Here is a 15,492-nt window from a genome sequence, read left to right as displayed (position 1 = left end):
TAATTCGCATTTTTTCGAATTTTGGGATGAAGTTCGCCAACTAAATAACATTTATAGAAATGCATATATTAGGGGAAAGTGTCCCGCAGACATTTTATACTTCTATAAATGTCTAGAGCAGCCTTACCCAACTAGTGGGCCTCCAGATGTTGTTGGACCACAACTCCCATCAGCCTCAGCCAGCATTGCCAGTGGTCAGGAAAGATGGGAAATGTGGTCCAACAACATCTGGTGGCCCACTAGTTGGGAAAGGCTGGTCTAGAGACATGGGGGAGGCATTTCTGTCAATCTCCTGTTCTCTGGCCAATCAGGTCTCTGTGTCACTCAGCCAATCCAAACCCAAATGTATAGCTGTGGCAATGAGGTCCCTCCCATGGGTCTCTAAGCATAAAAACTATGTAATTTTGGGGGAGGTCTTCCTGTGTTCCACTCTCTGCTGGCAAGGCTCTATTCCATCTGTTGTTATAAGGGCTACCCTCAGGAAAGAACTTAGTAAGGCTGCCTTGAAGTCTAGTCTGAGCATTCTCAGAGCTATTTCCTTGAAGGCCACACCCACACAGCCTTTACTAGCCCCCAGGAATGTGTTTTTCTATTTGCTTAATTTTATTTACTGAATTTTTATTTGACTGAACTGCCTAGTTGTGTGAATGAGCACCATTGGACACATTGTGAGTATAATAAATGTACTTTGTACATTTTTAAATATTTAAACCATTTTTGTTTACTGGATTGGAAGCGGAGCTTAAAACTATTGTTTTTTAAAATGTGTTTTCTAATCCTGCAGCGGTTCACCCTCATTAAAAGCTGATGGAATAAACGGAATAATTAATTATGCTGAGAGAGAAGGGAGGAGTCTGCTTTAATTTAGATTCCTGCATTGAGCAGGGGGTTGGATTCGATGGTCTTCCAACTCTATGGTTCTATGATTCTCTGAGTCGTTTATTCAAAGGCATGATGGGATATGCATTTTTTTTTATCTTGTGAGTCCAGCAACTTGTTGGTGATGAAAATGGTGCTTGCTGCTTGATTTACCCTGGAGTTATTTATTGTGTTAAGTGTACTGATTGCTGTTGTCAGTTTGGTGTGGGACGACTGAGTGGTTACAGTGGTTACTATCTGTTGGTGCCATAGCCAATAGCTTCTGAGTTTTTCTTTGGCATTTGGGTAAGAGAATAACAGTGATTCCATAGACCAGGGGTGGCCAAACTGCGGCTCGTGAGCCACATGCAGCTCTTTGACATATATGTGCAGTTCTTTGACATATATGTGTTGGAGCTTATTGTTTCTATTATTATTACTATTATTACTTTTCTTGAAGAAAAGAAAAGATTCTATCCTCAACTGGAAAATGATGAATGGATGCAAGATCTAATGTTCCTTACTGATATAATGAATCATTTACAAACTCTCAACTTGGCACCCCAGGGGAAGGATAAGATTGTTTCTGATCTTACTCAGACAATTTTCAGTTTCAGAATAAAATAAGAGTTTTTCAAAGAGACATATTGTCAAGAAACTTCAGTTACTTTCCCAATCTCAAAAGGAGAGTAAATACATTCCCTGATATTGAAATAAAAGACCACAAACTGGAAGAATACAAAGATAAATTACAAGGACTGCTTGATAATTTCCTAGACAGGTTTGAGGACTTGCAGAAGCTGAAGCCCTGCTTCGCCTTTCTTGTAAATCCATTCATGGTTGATGTGATCAATGATGGTTGTCCAATTCTCGGACCTCTGGTTAAAGAATCATCTGCTGTGGAAATGGAGCTAATAGAATTACAGGAGGACCTGGGTCTAAAGATGATCCATAAATCCCAGTCTACAATTGAGTTCTGGAAGCAAGTTCCAGAAATAAAATATCCTGAACTGAAGAAAAGCAGTGTGCGACTCATCTCAATTTTCAGCACAACATACTGCTGTGAATCACTGTACTCTGTAATGAAGTTTGTGAAGTCGAAGCATCGTGCTATCCTTACAAATCAACACCTGATGGAGCTAATTCGTACATCCTTGACAACATATCAGCTGGATTTTCAACGACTCACAGCCAAGATGGAGACTCATAAGACCTCTACTAGCAGTAAATAGCCTGATAATTGCAGCAATGTCTGTGTCATAAAAATATTATAAGACTATAATTTTGTAGTTTCTTTCTCCTTGGACTCAGCTGGGGCCTTATCCAATAAGTCAAATAGCTTTTTAAAGTTCATTTTGCTGCCTCGGCCCGGTTTTTGTTCTTTGAGGTATTTACTCTTTCCTTTGTTGGTTTGTATCTTATTTTTGGCCGGACGGGATCTTACGTTCAATGTGATAGGCTTGATCTCGGTAGGGAAGGGTGGTATAATGTGTATTGAGGGCGAGGGTGACATGCCTGGGGCTATATGAATATCAGGCTTTTGGTGTAGCTTGACTAGAGTTGTTAGCAGTTGGTTACTTTCATTAGGAAGTTTTTTACTTTCTCCATCTCAGACATCAACATAGAGAGCCAGCCCAAGATAGAGGACCCCAGCCCAGTATGATCGTCTTGATCTATTAAACAGTGAGACTCTGAGGGAGTACTGGGGGATTTACACCTGGCCAAGTCCTTTCCAAGAAGGGAATTCGTCGTTAGCGTCTTATCCACGATAAGCTTTTGTCCAGACGAGGTAGATTGACATTCTGCGGTATCAATTAGAGTACCTTCTGTCCGCACCATAGAGACGACCTGGGACTCCTCAGGCACTACAGTCGTTGGAATTCCAGTTGGTGGGCGTCCTGTCTCTTTAAGAACTTGCTTCTCCGCCTGCTCGATCTCGTCGGCTAAGCTTATAGCAGGGGACTCCCCCATATTCCTCGGAATATTGTCCTTATAGGAAAGTGACCAATCGAGGGGGGAAGAATGGTCACAGGCAGAGGACCCTGCGGAACACCCCTGCGTATGAGTAGCAAAAAACTGCATAATTTTTAGTTGTCCGTCAAAGGGCCTGAAAATGATATTGATAATCCTTGACAAGTTCAATGTCCTTGTTGTCAGCTTTAAAGTTACATAAATCTTCTGTTGTCATTACTTGAGTCTTCTTGACGTTCAGCTGTAGTCCTGTTTTTGTGCTTTCCTCTTTAACTTTCATCAGCATTCATTTCAAATCATTACTGGTTTCTGCTAGTAGTATGGTATCTTCTGCATATCTTAAATTATTGATATTTCTCCCTCCAATTTTCACACCTCCTTCTTCTTGGTCCAATCCCTCTTTCTGTACGATATGTTCTGCATATAGATTAAATAAATGGGGTGATAAAATACACCCCTGTCTCACACCCTTTCTGATGGGGAACCAATCGGTTTCTCCATATTCTGTCCTTACAGTTGCCTCTTGTCCAGAGTATAGGTTGCACACCAGGACAATCAGATGCTGTGGCACCCCCATTTCTTTTATCGTGTGACTGACTGGAAATGAAGAGTTTATATTTCAGGCTGAGGTTGCTGTTGTGGAACCATCTTATTAAATACTAACAGAGATCCTGCATGGGGAGGCAGGTGCCAAATAGACATAGTTTACAGCAGAAATGAAACAATATTCCAGCAGCACTTTAAAGGCTAGCACATGTATTATTGCGAAAGCTTTCATGGATTACCAAGAATGATGCATCTGGTGTAGCTGACTCTGGCCCAAGACAGCTTATGCCATAATAAATTGGTGAGTCTTGAAGGTGCTAGTACCGTTATTTTTTGTTGTTGTGATCAAATTGCACTATGATCTACTTTACAGGGTGGTTGTGAGGACAAAAAGACTATAAAATACTTTGGCAAACCTAAAATGCTATTACAAAAAGAAGGTTGGTGCAGAGGATAGTTCAGATGAGAACTCATCGTATACAGCCTGTATGTAGCACAAGAGCATTAGCCCCCTGCTTACACATCCCACCCAGCCAAGCCTGTCCCAGTAGATAGCCACACATTGAATTTACTGAGGACCTACATGCAAAGTCCAGTGTTCATAGACGTGAATACTGTATCCTGGTTGTGAGCCAAATTCTTTGTTTTTTGAGTCTCACAGCTGCCCTCCCTAGTCCTGGCCTTCTTCTGATTTCTTGACTATTGTCTCCATGTTGGTTAATGACTGTGTCAAGGTATTGATAATCCTTGACAAGTTCAATGTCCTCATTGTCAACGTAAGGTTGCATAAGTCTTCTGTTGGTCAAAGTTGCATAAATCTACTTAGGTCAATTAATTTCAATGGGTCCACTTTGAGTAAAACCTACTTGGAGAAAGCTCCAACTCTCCATGGACAGATGCCAACCACAGGTATATTTAGTGCCGACTGATTTCATTTTAGTACCAACAAAAAACCAAATTTGTTCATACATATATTGGTAGGATCTTAGGCATTAGTTGCTAATTTCATTTGCTCAAAATGTAAGGCTTGCTCTGCCTTTTAAAGACTAGTGATCTTTCCCCCTGCTCTTTTGCTTGTGATAAATGGCTTGGAGTTTGATTTATATTGTTTTAACAGGAATATTTGTTTATATTATACTCCACTGTGATATCAGCTGATGAAGGATGGGTTAGAAATTCACAAAATAAATAATCCACAAGCATGCACAAAGGAGAGAGAGAGAAAGATAAAATGATTGGAAAATGAAACTGCCAAAAATTCTCAGGTGTCTTCTGAAATTTGATGGTCTCTTAACTAAGTACTTTCTTTGAAATTTGCAAGGAGCAATCAGTGGTCTCTTTTTGATGAGAGAATTCAACCGTGTGTGTGTGTTGGTACTGCTGCTTCTGCCACCACCCTTGCACACAGGGCCACCCCAAGGCATTTTGCTGCCTGAGTCAGAACAGCAAATGCATCGGCCCTCCACACCCAATCAGTGCATCACTACCCAAAGCAGAGCAAGTTGTTTTGGCTTCTGAGGCACAACATCCCACACTTGTCTCTCCCTGGGGGTAAAAATTACAATAATAAATGAAAAAGGAACAATTTGCTATCCTTACATGATACCCCAAATGAGCAGCCTGAGGCAGCCGCCTCACTGTCTGCCAAATGGCAGGGCCGGCCTCTTGACTCCAGATCATTGCACTGGGGCTTGTGCAGGAGAATTTCCCAGTGGATCGGACCCCATAGAGGTCAAATCAGTCTGCTTCCTGTTATTGCTCAAGACAAGCTCACCTCTACCTTGCCTCATGCGGTAAAGGCCAGCTCTGTATTGCTCTACCGGAGATCTGAGGATTCCAGGCTGCACCATCAAAAACAACAAAGCAACGGATTTGCAGCTTGACTAAGTGCAAAAGCTTTTCAACGTGACTTGAAGGCTCAAGTATGGGGTGTTGAGTACTGCTGATGCTGCTGTGACAAAGCCCAGTTGGAGACCCCCACCTCTCTCCAGGGAAACACAGCTAAACTAATCTCCCAAGAGGAAGATTCAGCCTAGGAATGAAGGAGACCCCATGGAGACCAGTCTGTTGTGGAAGAAACACGTGCGGGCAATAGCCTACTGCATCAGCTGCATGAAGTGCATGCAGAAGGGTGACTGTGCAGAAAGACATTTCACACTTGTTGGATTGAAAGCCCCCCTCCCCGGGAAGCAGCACCAGCCGGTCCTCACGGACTTTGTAAAGCACCCTGAACATGTTGCTTTAAAATATTCTGCGGAAGGTTAGGCAGCAGGACTCTAGTTTTTCTGCTTTGAAGATATACTCTGATTCCATCTCTCCCCAGCTTTTTATTTGCTGTCAGAAATACAAGAAACATACTTCTGGCTTCGTAATGAAAGCCGAGGTTTGTTTGTTTAACCAAATCAGGCTGAAAAAGGCGGGGGGGGGAGAGAGGCCTCATTCACACTGTACATTTAATCCGCTTTAAAGAGTCATGGCTTCCCCGAAAGGATCCTGGGAAGGGTAGCCTGGGAAGGGTGCTGAGAGTTGTCAGGAGAGGCCCTATTCCCCTCAGAGAGCTACAATTCCCAGAGTTCTCTGGGAAGAAGGACTGACTGTTAAACCACCTCTGAGAATTGTAGCTCTCTGAGGGGAATAGGAGTCACCCCTCAGCACCCTTCACAAACTACACTTCCCGGGATTCTTTTGAGGGAAGCCATGGCTGCTTAAAGTGGAATAATAGTGGAATAAATGTGAATGTGGCCTGAGAGAGAAGACAATAAAGCAACAACTCTGGTTGCTCCGAATTGCCCTGACTGTGTAAAAAAATTGAAAAGATGAGGATTGCCAATCACTACCTGTACCTCAGATCTGAGGAACTTGTAGCCATCCAGATGTTGCTAGACTCAAACGCCTGTCGGCCCATTCACCACAGGCAATAGTCAGGGGTTGGAGTTGGAGTCCAGGTACATGGGGAGGGCGTCAGGCTTCCCGCCCCCTGCTGTAGATGAAGCAAGTTTAGTCTCCATAGCTTGTGCAGAAAGTGGTCGAACTTTTGGACTGCTCTAGCAAGGCTCTTTTGTATGTTCTCATGATAGCAAATTACAGAACTTCCACATTCAGAGGCAGTCTACCTCCGAATAGCAGATCCTGAAGAGCGCTGTTATCTTTACGATGTGCTTGTGGGGTGTGGATGCAAACCCAGAGAAGGAGGGAGCCCAAGAATTGGAATGACTAAAGGTAGCAAGGCAGGTTGCAATTGCTGTCTTGTCAGCAGGGCTGTGGAGTCGGAGTCATGGAGTTGGAAGCAATTTTGGGTGGAGTCGGAGTCGGTAGAAATGTACCGACTCCAGCTTCAAAATAAAATTAACATTTTAATATTAATATTTTAACATAAATCAATATACATTTGCCATTTATGAAGGAGTTGGAGTCGGACAGTAGAAAAACAGAGGACCTGGAGTCGGAGTCGAAGGTTTGACATACTGACTCCACAGCCCTGCTTGTCAGGCAGTCGGAGAGATAATGAGGGCAGGGTGGGGGAACACAGCCAAACTTCACAGAAATCTAGAAGGTCAGGCACAAAAGTTCAATTCTCCTTGGAGTCACAAAAATGAAAACAACTTTTCCTCTTCTTTAAATCAAATGCTTCCCCCTCCTCTGTGAAAGTTTTTACAAGAACAAAGGAGAGTATAATGCGTCTCCTTAACCCAAATTACATGCAGCCAAACTCCTTTTCTTTCTCCCCTAAGAAATCAGAGGCAAAATCAGGTGTGAAGTGTCAGGGGAGGTGGAGCAGCAAGAAGCCAGGTCTGCTCTGGCAATTAGGAGGTGTAACAAGAGAAATTGGAAGGAGGACCCCTTTCCCCTCTGGCCACCCAGTGGCCTGCCTGGCTGCTCCGGGTGTTAGGCCCACAGTCTGCACCCCGAGAAGAATGGTACACTCCACATGTGACAGGAGCCATGGGCATGTAATATGTACTTAGGCCTTACAGCCTGCTGCAAAGAGAGAAGATGGGGATGTGGACAGAGAGGGGAGGGAGGGATAAAGCACGGTGACTACCTCGGGAACACACACTAGGATTTCCTGGGACTTTGAGCCCCAGCAATTACAATCAATCTGTGCAGGGAAGGACCATAGTGAGCTGCTTTGCATGCAGAAGGTCCCAGGTATCTCCTGGGGGGAAGGGCAGGATATAAATTTAATAAATAAATAAATAGGATTTTGGGAAGCTGGTGCTGGGGAAAGGCCTCTCTCTCTCTCACTCTCTCTCTCTGTGAGAGACTGGAGACTGTCAGGTGTGGGTTGCCAACATGTTACCCTCCAGACCTTGTTGGAGCCCAACTCCCATCATCCTCAGCCAGCATGGCCAATGTTTAGGGATGATGGGAGTTGTAGTCCGGCCACAGCTGGAAGGCACCACATCGGCTACCTCTGGAGTAGACAGTTCAGAGCTATATGGACCAGCGGCCTGACTCGGGGTAGCGCACCTTCCTGTGTTCACAGACCCTGCATGTTGAACTCCTCCCCCTCCCCATTCCCATTTCACATATTGCACCATCTTGGCCCTCAATGGAAACATGCTTCCAACCCCGAGATATTTGCCTACTAAACTGTTGTTGCCTGAACTCTGAAATGTTTATGGCACAATCCCTATTAATGAGGATTAATGATTTGTTAAGGATATTTCAAGCCATTTATCATTTATTATGGGTTTATGGATGTTCCAAGGAGGAGCCGAATAAGTTATTGAAGGGCTGGGTGGGGGTGCATGTAATCTGCATTTTCTCACCCTCATGTGCTCCTGGCTTAACACATCCAGGCATTTCACTCTATCCTTTTTCTTTCCCACATGCAACACAAATACCGCTCAAACATGCAGAGAGAAATTGTCAGCAGGAAGGCAGCTCTCAGATTTGGGAAGGACTACAGTGCTTGCCCCAGATCCCAATTTCTCTCACCCTCATACTTTCACCCATACCCCAGAGAGTCCAGGATTCATTCCAACTTAATTCACCCAATCCATCTGGTCCCCTGGAATAAGGCAAGGCCTAAGCATGGCTTGCCAATGTGGCACTCATTGGTGCCTGCGAGGTCTTTCCCTGACTCCCGTGAAGCCACTGAGCACTTCTCCCATCTCCTTAGTCACACCTTTTTCACCCTTGAAAAGTACATAGAGTTGAAGGAGGAAGAGTGGCACTCTTTCCTACTTCCTCTTTCACAGCAGTATGTGTTTTCTTTTTTTTTTTCAATAATTTTTATTCAGATTTTCATAAAACATACAAGACAAAATCATAAAACATTCAAAGACAAAAAACAAAATCAAAAGTAGCTAAACAAAAAAAAAAGAAAAGAAAAGAAAAAAAAAAACAAAAATAAAAAATAAAGAATAAAATATTGACTTCCCATTTGTCAAAGATCAAATCAGTTATAAGTCTATAATATATAACAATCCTGTCTCTTAAGTCATATTATAAAATCACTTTCCTCCAGTAGTTATCTTACTTAATCATCAAATCTCATAAACATTACTTTATTCTTTCCACAAAAAGTCAAAGAGAGGTTTCAATTCTTTAAGAAATATATCTATCAATTTTTTTTTCCAGATAAGCATATCGATTAATCCATCTCATTACTAATTATGATAATCTTATTGTCATAACCATAGTCAAAATAAACATTTCAATTAATCCATCACATCAGAATCTGTTAGGTTCAGTAATTCCAGTAGCCATTGTTCTATTATCCCTATTAGTTCCATTTTCCATCTTCCATCTTCAGTAGTCTTGTTAAGTCCAGTAATTTCAGTATCCAATCTTCCATTATCAGTATTCCATAATAATCTTGCTGTCAAAGCCATAGTCATATAGTAAGAGTCTGATGGGAATTACCTCTATCCCAAATATTTTCTTGCCATCCATTCTGAATAGGTTGCTGAAATACTGCTGTAAAATCATATCTCTGTTCTTTTTTTCAAAATACACTGGGTCATCTCTTGAAAGTTTTTCCATTGTCACATGGCTGCAGTTAATTCCATAGATTTTCTCTATATTGGGCTCCATCACATCATTCCAGTCCAGAAGATTATCCATGCCATTGATAACTTTATCTCTAGAATCTTCATTAATTTCTTCAGAGATAACATTGAGTTCCAAACAATAGATTTTATTTCTAAAGTCCATAGACTCCAAATCTTGTTCCTGTTCCACGTTTGTTCCAATCTCCGGGATCTCCTCTCTCACAGGGACCCCTGTTCCAGTCTCCAGGGTCTCCTCTCTCACAGGGACCCCTGTTCCAGTCTCCAGGGTCTCCTCTCTCACAAGGACCCCTATGTCTTTAATCTCCTGTGTCTCCAAACAATAGATTTTGTTTCTAAAGTCCATAGACTCCAAATCTTTTTCCTGTTCCACGTTTGTTCCAATCTCCGGGGTCTCCTCTCTCACAGGGACCCCTTCCAGGGTCACCTCTCTCACAGGGACCCCAATATCTTTAATCTCCTGCTTCATTTTACTCAATTCAATTTTCAGCTCCTTACAACCCTGTCGCAGGTTTTGTTTCGTTATCTCAATCTCATCCATTATTTTCTGAAACATAGTTATTTCCAGATTCTCAGCCACTTTCTTAATTGCCATTTTAAAAGAAAAATATAGGAAAACCACTTCTTATTTCAGCAACAATTGGGTTAATACTCCAAACTTGGTGACATCACAGTATAAACAGAGCAGACAGCCTTATCTCTCCATGCTTAAGTAAACAAAATGCAGTTCCCAGGATCGAAACAATTAATGGCGGTCGTCAGGAAACAGATTCGTCAAAATAAAATAGACCAAAAAGAGAGTAGTCTCAGACAATATAATATTCTTCAAAATAAAAATCTGGAATAGAAATCCCTCTTCTGTGTATATCTTTAGAATGCAAATCCAGGACAGCTTTTTGCAACAAAAACAGAGATAAGCTATTAATTAGTGAGTAGCAGAGAGAAGTTATGGCTCCCCAGTGAGATGTCAAAAACCGATCAATCTGGCAAATCTCTTTTAAACAGCAACAATTTAAGTCAAGTAAAAGAAAAATATAGAAAGAAGGGTGCTTGCCTGTTAGTGCGTTCTCTCTTAGAAGATAAGATGAACGTTCGCTTTATCAGATAGAGCTTGTTGTTGAAAATCCGTCCCACCTTCGTCGGCTGGACCTCGTCCCATAAATTAATGAGATCTGGTCGTCCCAACAAAAATAGGCTTTGAGGTTAATCTCTTCGTTTCTCCCTACCCGGGAGAAGTTTAATCAGTCAAAAAAAAAAAAATCTGACTGATATATCTGAATAAGCTTCTTTTGAGGCAGGAGCCCGTCTCAAAAGCAGGCACAGGCTAAGTCACCCTTCCCGGAAGTCGCCACAGCAGTATGTGTTTTCAAGGCTCAGATCAGTTCTCCTGGATCCAGCTTTTATCCATATCCCTTGGAAAAGTGAAGTGTGTGCTTTCACTCTTTCATTCTCGGAGGGGGTGGATTCCGATCTGGGGTAGGGAACAGAGAATTTACCAGAGGGAATCCAAATGTACCCATGGACCTAATCAACGGCATACTATGAGCCAGTTAATATACATGCCAGAAGGCTTGACCATAGAGTGGCACCTCCTTGGAAGCCCTACATCAGTAGTTCACAAATTGTAGAGTGTGGATTACCAGTGGCCCGTGAGCTTCATTCATGTGGTCGTGGCATGCGTATGGATTTGTAGTGGGAGATGGCACATCTATCACATTATATTTAAAAATCAAAATAAATATAATTTATTTTACTACTTCTTTCATTTCTTATGTTTTATATTTTGCTGTATTGCAATTTGAATTTTATGGAATGCAATTTGTAATACAATAATATACAATATAAGAAATAAAAGAAGCAATAGAAATTTTAAAAACCATACAGCATCTAGCACAGTGCATTACAATGGCTACAATAAGCAGGAAAACCATTAAGTGCTCTGCCAGGATCCTTAGCAATTTTCAAGTGATCCACGGAGGAAAAAGTCTGGGGGGAAATGCCTTAGCAGGTCTATTTACATGGGGCTGCAAATCTGCATTCTATTTGGGAGTATTGATGTCTTCACCATAAAACATTGTATTTAAGCATGCCTGCAATTTGCAGGTTGCAGACATAGTTTGTAGCTGTCCACTTACATCCTTCTCTGCCTGAAGGGATACTGTGAACAGTACAGAAGTATTTATAGTGCTGGACAGACACTGAGGGTTGTAGCTTAGGGGTAAAACACTTGTTGTGAATGCCAAAGGTCCCAAGTTCAATCGCCGGCATCTCCTGGTATGGCTGGGAAACTCTGGAGAACTTAATGTTGACAATACAGACTTAAATGACTTGGACAAAGCTGGCTTCCTATGTTCCTAAATACATCAACATATAGTTTATTAAGAAGTTAATAAAATGTCATTTATTAAAAGGTTGCCCCTGAGGAAATGTGGCCCTTGGTCTGAAATAGGTTCCTCACCCCAGGCCTGCAGCTCACCAGAGCCCTGAAGGGTGAAAGAAGGCAAAGAAAGAATGAGGAGAAAGTTTCCTTCCATTTTTTGCTTTTTACCTGGAGGTGTACCCCCAAATCCAGGCTTGGGGGTGTGCAGGCAGGGCTGGCCCAAGAGATGGGCAGAGATTAAAGCCTGCATGGTGCCCTCCCCACAATACATGCAGAGACTAACTGACTGGCAGCTGATTCACTTCAAGACTGGTGACAGGACAGCATCCTACTTCATAGCACCAGGGAACAGTAGGCCAGCTTAAGAGACTCAAGAAGCAGAGCTCAGAGGTAACTAGTTACAAGTATTATTACTATTTTGAGTAACGAGTGGGTAACTTCATTACATTTTGCTGGTAATAGAACGAGTAGTACCTTCATTACTTTTGAGGAGTAATTGTAATGTTTCCAGCATTACTTTTGCGCATTACTTGGAGGGGGAGCAGGGGAAGTCTTCTGCTCCTCTGATTTGTGAATAAAAATCATGTGCTTCAAATTGGGCTTCTGTGCAGTGTTGGCCTTCATGCTCTATGGGTGCTTAGGAGGCAACGAGGGAGGAGGTGGATAGCGAGACGGGGTGGAGAAAACAATTGTTTAAAAATTGACAGGAGTGGAAGGAGAAAAGAGCTGGAGGCAATATATATATATACAAAAATATGTGTGTTGGGGTATCATCATTGCTGGGAGTGGGGTGAGGGGATGTGAGATTCTGTTATGCCATTCTGTTAATCTGACAGATAAAATATATATATTCTACTACCCTCTGTGTGGTGTGTGCTTATTTTTAATGTTGTTTTAGGCTACTTAGATGTGCAGCAGCCAAGGCCAGCACTTTGTAGGCTATTGTTTTTTTTAAAAAAGTAACTAAAATGTAATTGTAGCAATTACTTTTGCATAAAAGTAAAGTAATCAGTTACTTTCAGAGCCATTGTAATTGTAATGGTAATTACTACTTTTGGGGGACCATGCAACTGTAACTGTAATTTATTACTTTTTAAAAGTAATCTTCCAAGCTCTGTCAAGGAGTGGCACAGGCCCATCTGCACTATACATTTAAAGCAGTATTATACCACTTTAAGCTGTCACGGCTTCCCCCAAAGAATCCTGGGAACTGTAGTTTGTTAAGGATGCCGAGAGTTGCTAGGAGACTCTGTAGTCCCCTCGCAGAGCTATTATTCCCAGAGTTTCCTGGCAAGAAAGATTGATTGCTCAACCACTCTGGGTTTGGGCAATGGGGTCTCCTAACAACTCTCTGCACCTTTATCAAACTACAGTTCCCAAGATTCCTTGGGGGAAGCCAGGACTGCTTAAAGAGGTATGATACTGCTTTAAAGAGTATAGTTCAGATGGGGCCACAGTCAGGATGGATTCTAACTGCTCTACTAGAATGGAAGAATGTGTCAGTTTTGGTTTCTCTCAGATTTTCAATTTCCTAAACTTAAATTTGGTTCACTGTAGTTTGCAATTTTTTAAAAAAATCTACACCAAAATCCCTCTGCATTTCAGAGCACATTTCTCTTAATATACACACACTTTTGCCTGATATACACATTCTTGCTAGCCCTTTTCCCCAATATAATGCAATGTTTGCACATTACTTTCAATAATATACACATTTTAAAATCCATTTTCATGTTGGTTAACAGCATCACAAAATCCAGAGAACTGCGAATTTCAAAGGATAGCTGCATTTTGGTTCCAAGCGTGTGAATTTCATGAGTTCATCATCTTAAATGTGAAGCAAAACAAATTTCTCCCCCATCCTTATGCTCCACTGTGCTGAGGGCTGGGCATATAGCGTACATACAGCTCTGTCCCCCTAACAGAATGGATTCAGGAAAGCATGGCCAGAGAAACTGCCACTGCTGTGCCCCCCCCCCAGAACCTGCTACCTGTAGCAGCCACATCACTTTGCCTAACGGTAGGTCCATTCCAGTGATGCATGGTGAGGATTTAGCAACAGGGGAGGAAGTCATCCAGGATCTCAGGGGGTCTTAGATCCCTTACGTTTTGGGGAGCAGGGTCCCAGCAGAGTCCCTATGTCTCTAGCATCCTACAAGCCAATCAGCATGAATGAAAGGGGAGCGTGTTAGCCACTGAGAAGGGTCTTCTAACCTGCTTCCTTGTCCTTTCCTGCTGATTGGGGCCAGAGTGAAAGGAGGTGAATCAGCCACGGAGAAGACTCCTCTCGGTAGCTAACACCCTGCTGTTGCGTGCTTTTTGGCTGCTAGGGATGTCTTTTGTTGTGGGAGAAGGCGTTAACAAGGATCTCATTCTCAACCCCACAGCAAAAAAAGGGGGTGGGTGGGAGTGTTGCTGTGACTAACATGAAGGGGGCCTGCACTTCTGAATTTGCCACTGCACCGCTGTTTAGCAGGCTCTCATTGTGGAAATCCCAGGGCACCCCAGGCTCTCAGCAATCCCATGTTGTTTTCACCTGCAAGGCTCCTGAGATGTTGCTGGGGACGGAGGCAGCCGTACTGATGCAAGCAAAAGGTGTTGTTGCAGCAGCCAGCTGGCTAGGAAAGCCTTGGGGGGCTGTGGGGAGAAGAGGAGAGCAGCAGTGAAAGTGTATTTCTGGCGCTGGTTGCCTTGAGAGAGAAACAGCAAGATGGAAAGGAGCCAGGGAAACAGGCCACGAAGCAGAGAGCAGGTGGCAGTAAGTGGAGAGGGACGGCTGATGAGAGTATGACTGCACAGAAATCAGAAGTGAGGCGACAGGCTGGATGCAAAGAGTAGGCAGTGGGAGATAAAACCTGGAAGAGTACTCAGGACCCAGAAGTGCAGCCTCCTTCCAGATCTCTTACTCTAATCATCAGGGCTGGCCCAAAGTATTTGCTGCCTGAGGATGGTCCACTCCAGGTACAAAAACTGACCAGACTGGCAATCGAACCTCACTTTGATACTAGCTGCAGGACAGTATCTTCCACCGCAGGGCAGCAGGCTAGCTTAGCCACATGGCACACAGAGCTCTGTGCAGCCCTTGCTGACCCAGAGCTTCTGTCACCTGAGGTGGCTGCCACATTCTGCCTCACGGTAGGGCCGGCCCTTGCTAATCCCGGGAAATGCAAGGGGACCAGAGGTCTCTCCTAGGGAAAGGCACATGTGCACTCACTAAGGAAGGGGGAGAAATTCAATTCAGTTGACACTTAAAGCTGAACTTATCAAATTTGCACTTTCCAAAACAACATGAGAACCAAAACCCAGCCATCTTTCAAAATTTGCTCTTCTCCAATTTTTGCGCTGCAGTCCTCCAAGCAAGAAATGTTTGCAAAAATGCATACATTAGGGGGACATGTGCATGCATATGCGTGAAAATAGCATACAAACTATTTTATGTTAGGAGAAATTGCTTGCCAAAACGTGTACATTAGTCAAAACTGCATACAAAAATGTGTTTGGTAGGAGAAATTCTCACTAAAATGCTGGAGAATTTTCATGAGGGATTTAAAAAATAAATAAATCACAAATAGTTGCAGAAATGTGGAGACACGAATTTGAGATTGGAAAAATGAAAAACTGAGAGAACAGAAACTGGCAGACCTTTCCAGCCCTGGCACTCGCTCACTCACTTACCTCATCATGGCAAAACACCTCCTTACGCCTACTTGCTGGTGCTGC

Source organism: Rhineura floridana, chromosome 20 (genome assembly GCF_030035675.1).
Source record: "Rhineura floridana isolate rRhiFlo1 chromosome 20, rRhiFlo1.hap2, whole genome shotgun sequence".
NCBI classification, from domain to species: domain Eukaryota; kingdom Metazoa; phylum Chordata; class Lepidosauria; order Squamata; family Rhineuridae; genus Rhineura; species Rhineura floridana.
The sequence above is the reverse complement of the archived record's forward strand: the minus strand, read 5'-3'. Positions refer to the sequence as shown.